At 45.9% G+C, this 6,963-nt stretch overlaps 1 non-coding gene across 1 annotated transcript; it reads left to right on the top strand.

The window, feature by feature from the left end:
- The first annotated feature begins 432 nt into the window (after positions 1-432).
- On the top strand, positions 433-514 carry trnas-gcu (transfer RNA serine (anticodon GCU)). The gene has a single exon. It is a non-coding gene; the product is annotated as a tRNA-Ser (tRNA).
- The last annotated feature ends 6,449 nt before the right edge of the window (positions 515-6,963 follow it).

Below are 6,963 nucleotides of genomic sequence, written 5' to 3'. Positions count from 1 at the left end.
CGGATTATTGCATTTGCCCAAAACACGGAAATCGTCATTCTCGAACCAGATGGCAAATTCCTATAATATTTGTTTACTTGAAATCAAGCAATATGATAACAAAGCTCTTCAAATTTTATTTAATTCGACATAAATTTATCTCATTTTACAACTCAAAACATTCACAGTTTCTCCGAGTTACAGAGCACGGATTCAATAGTTATGCCACAGCACGTCCATGGGGTCCAAAGTGCATAAAATACCGATTTCCATGTTTCCTGTGGTTGGCACATATCTCTCTAAACTGTCCTTATCCAACTCCATGAATTCTGGTAAGCACGGCGAGCAAAGTAATTCGGCCTGGAATCTGAACACACATGGGTGGGCCTAAAGCAGAAGTTTTAAATGCTGTGAAGAAAATCAGAACTTCGGAGCACAAGAGAGAGAAGAGCAGACGAGGTGGCCGAGAGGTTAAGGCGATGGACTGCTAATCCATTGTGCTCTGCACGCGTGGGTTCGAATCCCATCCTCGTCGCGACATGTTAATCGGGGGGACCACTTTTGAAACTGTCACATTAAAACATCCAAGCTTCCAAATTCTGTCACAGGGACGCCAGGCGGTTTGTTATGTGAGTCATGAAAAGCGATATTCATCATTCATTTATCACCAAATTTGGCCTCAATACCGCAAGATATCGGAGCAAAATTAGGCTATTCGGCTCACCGATCTCCGCCATTGCATCACGGCTGACGCCTCACCTTGAGTATTGTGAACAGTTTTGGGTGTCTCATCTTAGAAAATATGGGCTAGCACTGGAGAGAGTCTAGAGGACGTTCACAAGGATGATTGATGACTCCGGGACTGTACTCGCTGGAATTCAGAAGGATGCGAGGGGATCTAATTGAAACTATTCGAATGTTGAAAGGACTAGACAGAGTAGATGTGGAAAGGGTGATTCCCATGGTAGGGGAGTCTAGGACAAGGGGGCACAGCGTCAGGATAGAGGGGCGCCCTTTCAAAACAGAGATGCGTAGAGATTTATTTGGCCAAATGGTGGTGAATGTGTGGAATTTATTGCCACATCCAGTTGTGGAGGCCAGGTCGCTGGGCGTATTTAAGGTAGAGATTGGTAGGTTTTTGACTAGACATGGCACCAAAGGTTATGAGGAGAGTGCTGGGAACTGGAGTTCATGAGGAGAGAAAAAAAAAAAAAGATCAGCCATGATTGAATGGCGGAGCAGACTCGATGGGCCAGATGGCCGAATTCTGCTCCTATTTCTTATGCTCTTATGGTCTTACATATCATTCCTCTCAACTCAATTCCCCTGCCTTCTCCTTGTCACATTTGACACCCTTACTACCTGTCCACCTCCTCAACTGCCGCTTTAAATATACCCAGTTACTTGCTTTTCACGGCTATGCGTGGCAATAAATTCCACAAATCCATAACTTTCTGGCTACAGAAATTGATTCTCGTCCCTTTTCTTAAGGGACGTCCTTATCTGAGGTTGTGCCCGCTGGTCCTCGACTCTAGCACGACATCAAAATCCTCTCCAGGTCCATTCTAACTCGACTTGTCAATATTCGATAGATTTCACTGAGATCCCCGACTCATTCTTCCAAATTCCATCGACCAAAGCCCAAGGTCCTAAAATATTTCTCACATGTAACTCTTTTATTCCGGGCATCATTACCGTGACGGTCCTCTGGACTATCTCCTTCACCGGCACATCCGTTTTAGATAAGGGACCCGAACCGTTCACCATATTCCAGCTGCAGTCACATGGAAGTCTTATAAAGGCTCCGCATTACATATTTGTTTTTATTTTCTAGTTCTCTAGAAATAAATCTTGACATTCCATTTGCCTCCCTTTCTACCGTATAGTCCATCTGACACTTCATTGCCTATCTCTTCATCTGACCAAGGTTTTCTGCAAATTTTTTGCTTCCTCAAGACCACCTACCCTTCAACCTTCGTTGGATTGTCCGCAATTTTGGCGGCAAAGTCACCAATTTATGGCATATAAGTTGAAAAGATGCGGCCCTAATACCGACTAGTCACCGGCATCCCGACCAGAAAAGGAAGGGGAGGGAGGGAGGGGAGGGAACGCCGACTCAGACCATGTGAGGCCTGTGTCGGGCATTTTCATGCCTTACAAGGCGCAGATTGGAAGTGTGTGTGGGGCGCCACTCCTCGCACAGATTAGAGCAATGTGTGATTAAGTGCCTTGCTCAAGGGCACAAACACGCTGCCACAGCTGAGGCTCGAACTAGCGACGTTGAGGCAACTAGACGAACTCCTTAACCATTTGAACACGACCAGAAAAAGTCCCTTTTATTCTAACTGTTTCCACCCAAAGAATGATCCATTTATCTGCGGCGGTATCTTTGCAGTATTATGAGGAGCCTTTATCATTTTTTAGCAGACTCATGTGCTGCACTTTGTCGATGACCTCCTGAAAATCCAAGTAAACAACATCCAGTGACTCTCCTTTGCATATTCTGCCTGTTATTTCCTCAAAGAATTTGAAGCGATTTGTCAGGCTAGATTACTCCTTGAGGAAACCGTGCTGAATTCGGCCTATGTTCTTATGTGCCTCGAAGTGCCGCGGAAACTTCATCGTTAATAATAGCCTGCAACATCGTCTCAAATACTGAGGTCGGGCTAACAGGCTGATATTCTCTCTTTTGCTTCCCTCCCTTCTTAAAGAGTGAATGACGTTTCCAATTTTCAAAACTATTCGAGAATATTGTGCTTCTCGAAGGATCACTACAAATGCCTCCACAATATCTTGGGAGAAGTAGATTGGCGTGTATGTCGACACAGTATGCCATGACGATTAGTTTCGCTTTTTCGCTCTCTCTGTGTCTGTCCCTTCATTTATCATCAAAGTGTGGAGATTTTATACAGCCTTGGGTTTCGGCTGCATACGGTCAGCCACGAAGAAAACAAACCTAATAAAACTCATTAAAACAACAGAGGACTGTCAAACACCCAGTGTGCAGAGAGAGAGAAATATATCGTAGAAAAATAAAACCACGAAAACAGTTTTCAGGTCACAAAGCCAGGCATCACTGCAGCCAGACAAACAATCCACCAGTTGCAGGTCACAGCCTCAGGCCAACACAGAGACGAGCAAAACCCCGCGGAGTAATAAGCAGAGCCGGGCAGTCCCCTGCCTGTAACAACGGGCCATTTCTATCCGGCCTTTTTCTCAAATTGTCAAAACTTTGTGACATTCCTCGCTCTCTGTTACTTTGATCGCCCTTGGGATCGGATTTCGTCGCTTCGATTCGGCCAGTACCCGACGCCGGCGTCGTCTGTATTTCCATTTGACTTAGAGTGTGTTTCCAAGTTTTCTGATAACTCGAAAGAAGGTGAGGGGGCCGGTTTTAACGCGCAAATTTGGACTTATGTACTGATAGATAGAAACAGTAAGTGAAAAGTCGACATGTGGAGGTTAATGGTGAAAAATGTGAGGGAAGAAGAATCAAGTAGAGAAGATTGCACGTAAGTGATGTTCAAAGGGATGTTCTTGCGTCTGAGATATAGAATAGTTAGTTTGATTGTGCATCAATCAGTCAAGGCAGCAAACGCCACAATGGTATTTATTACAACAGGGCTGGGGATTGGGAATACAACTGTACAGAGTATTAGCACAGCTACACCTCGACCACTATGTACGGTTCTGAATTCCTTATTTAAGAGAGAATACGTTCACGTTGACAGTCCAGAAGATATTACCTCAGCAGGTTCCTGGATCAAAGGTGTTGTCCTATCACGAATGGCTAAGGACGATGGAATGAGGGGTGATCTATCTGAACCAGACAGAAGCTGAGAGGACGCAGCAGGGTGGATGTTGAGAGGGAGGCAGTGAGATAAATAGCATGGAAATGGGCTCTTCAACCTGTTTACTTCATGATAGCCATCAAGGACTATTATAAATCTAAATATGTCCCAGTCCTTTATATTCCCCTTACATGACCACTTATTCTTGTCTGCATGCTGCCGCTCACCTACATTTAAAGCGACACATAAAGTAAGTCAAAATCACACATATATTTGGGATGTTGGAGGAAACTGGGACATCGAGGTTAAACGCGTGTCATCACGCAAATTTCGTGTAATCTCCACTTACTCCCACCAAAGGGATATGTTTCCATTTGTAGTACAGCTTTCAAAAATGGACATAACGGGTCTGATTTACAACTGAGGTAGTTCGTAATTTCTTCCTACAGAAAGAACGAATGGCTGGAATTCTCTACCTTAGAGGTTTGCTGAGATTAGATCACTGGCTGTACATAATGAAATATAGGATACATTTTCAAAGACAAGGGATTTAAAACAATGTGGACATGATAGAGGAGAAAAATTGTGAGAGGAGAAAGATTCATAGATTGCATCGACTCGCAGGGCTGGTTTGATGGGCTGAACAGCCTACAGTTGCATTTATTTGTTTATGTTCCTGTCTAAAGAGAAAGAGGGATCTCGGCTGGTAACTCAGAACACAAGGACTTGAAGGGAAGGGTTGGAGGATTTACCTCCAGGATGATAAAGTAAACAGGGCTGGGCAGCAGCGATATCCAGAGGGAAATCACACCTCTCCCAGTCCATCGTCCCTCTTTCACCTCAGTCTCATTTGTATTGGTTGTTGAAAGTCTTTGGCAAGAGTCTGGACACAAACTATTCATAGTCCATTCCCTCCGCACGGATTAGCTGCCTGACCTTCTGAGTTCCTGCAGCAATTTGATATTTTTGATTTACGTATCTGGAGTCTCTCATGTCTCCATAGTGCTCAATGGTTTTGTGAATTTTCACCAGATGTTATCTCTGTCTCTGTGTTCCGCTTGGTGACTCCATCTTTCTCTGTCTGACAACTTCCTGTAACAAACACCGCATAGGTAAATACTGCTGCCGCAAAACAAATAGTTTTACGACTGACAGGTCAGTGACGATATATCTGATTCCGATTGGAAAATGACCTATGGAAACTATAACAGGCAGCAAGAAATTCAAAGTGCTCGAAGCAAGATCATAGGTGGATCAACTGTGGCAATTGACTGCGTCGTGGGGTAGGAATTTATAATCAATTTTAATAAATGTACTCACGCAGTAACAGCCCATTCAAACCAGGCAGACCCAGCCTGCCTTTGTAATCTGTACCAGCTACATTAACCACGCCCCTTTCAAGTGACGGTCACATTAACTGTTCCCATCTCTCCTTATGCAATTAGACAGCGTCCCTTTGAAAATAAATATTGAGCTGAATTTATAGGAACCATCTCCATGTGTAAAGAAGGCTCCACGAGAGCTGGAGATATCAGCTGAGTTCCCAGGAATATAATGGCAACATTTCCCTGTGGAAAATGGCAGTGCACAGGATAAATCCCCCCACACCAGCACAATGTCCCTGTTGGGCAGATATAGAGCGAGCGGGGCATACATCCACAAAATCAAACCCCATACAATAATGTTGAACACACTGTGAGGTATGCACCCATGCATGACCACATCCACCCGTAGAATGGCCTTTCATAATCGAACCTCTCTTTTTCTCACAATCTTATTCAGTACCTGGATTATCAGAGTTTTGGTCACTCTGTTGTTGGAATAAAATTATTATACTGGAAGTAGTGTAGAAAGGTTTGAAGAGGATGTTACTTGTCCAGAGAATCAGAATTACGGGGTAAATTTGGCCAGGCTGGGTATTTATTCCTTTGAACGTAGAGGAATGGGGATAAAAGTTACGGGAATGTTTAAAAACAGAAGAGTCATATATAACGCTGTTGCTGACAATCTTTGCTGCTGATTAGGAGTGTCGAAAATGACTGGCACAGTTTTAAGTAGAGAGGGCAAAGATTTAGAAGGTGCTGAGAATCAGCAATGAGGCCAGAAAAAGTGGCTGACGCAGCTTCACTGGGATAATTTAAGGAGCGCTTGTCACAGTCCGGTCCGTGAACTCCGTATTTCGGTTCACAGTCCGGTCCACCCACCCTTGCTCCAGGTTTTCCTGTTTACCCTGCTTCTGTTCGTGTTTACCTCTAATTGAGGCAGCAGATGCTCTGCATAAATACCTCCAGAGACCAGGGCGTGGTTGCTGGATTGTTCTTGTCCTTACTCCTTGTATCCCTTGCTCGGCTTTTTGTTTCCTCGCCTTAAGCCCTGCCTTGTCTTGCCGGTAACTCTCGCCTCACCTGAAGTTCTCGTCTCGCCTTGCATTGCCTGAAGCCTTGCCTTGTCTTGCTGGTAACTATCGCCTCGTCTCGCCTGCAGTCTTGCCCTGGAGCCACCCTGTACCTAGTTCCCTTCCTGTCCCTTGCCTCCGCCCAGGTAAGTCAGGCCGTCTTGCCGTTATCTGCCGTTGGTTCTGTCCCTTCCTGTCCCATGCCTCCGTCGGCTGGTGATCCGCGACCTGCCCAGGCGAACCACGCCCTGCCCAGGAGGATCCTGCCTAGCCTCAAGCCTGAAGACTCCAGCCTCCTGCCTCCTGTCAGGCCTCACCTCTAGCTTTAAGCCTGAAGACTCCAGCCTCGTCCTGCCTGCCTGTCGAATCTCGTCCTTGCCTAGTTCTGGGGTCCGAGCCAGAGGCAAGACCCAGGTACTGGGTCGTTGTCCAGTCTCTGTCTCGGAGTCCAAGCCCGGGCTCCTAGCTCTCTTGTCCAGTCCTGTTCCGGGTTCCCGGCTTTCGTGTCCATGTCCTTGCCCTCACCCTGTATACTAGTCCTGTCCCTAGTACTTCAGTGTCTGTGTCTTGCACTTGGGTCCGTTCCCAGCCACCTCCGTATGAGAGCGCTTCGATCGGTACATGGGCGATGTTTAAGTAAGTTGATAATGGTTGGTCTGATTATCTATCTAAGGCATCCGTTAGTCTTGCGAGACCATGGATCTGCGCCTGGAAAGTCTTCACTCCCCAGGGCGCAGGCCTGGCCAAGGTTGTATGGAAGACCAGCAGTTGCCCATGCTGCAGGTCTCCCCTCTCCAA

Source organism: Mobula birostris, chromosome 13, assembly GCF_030028105.1.
Source record: "Mobula birostris isolate sMobBir1 chromosome 13, sMobBir1.hap1, whole genome shotgun sequence".
NCBI lineage: Eukaryota > Metazoa > Chordata > Chondrichthyes > Myliobatiformes > Myliobatidae > Mobula > Mobula birostris.
The sequence above is the reverse complement of the archived record's forward strand: the minus strand, read 5'-3'. Positions and strand labels throughout refer to the sequence as shown.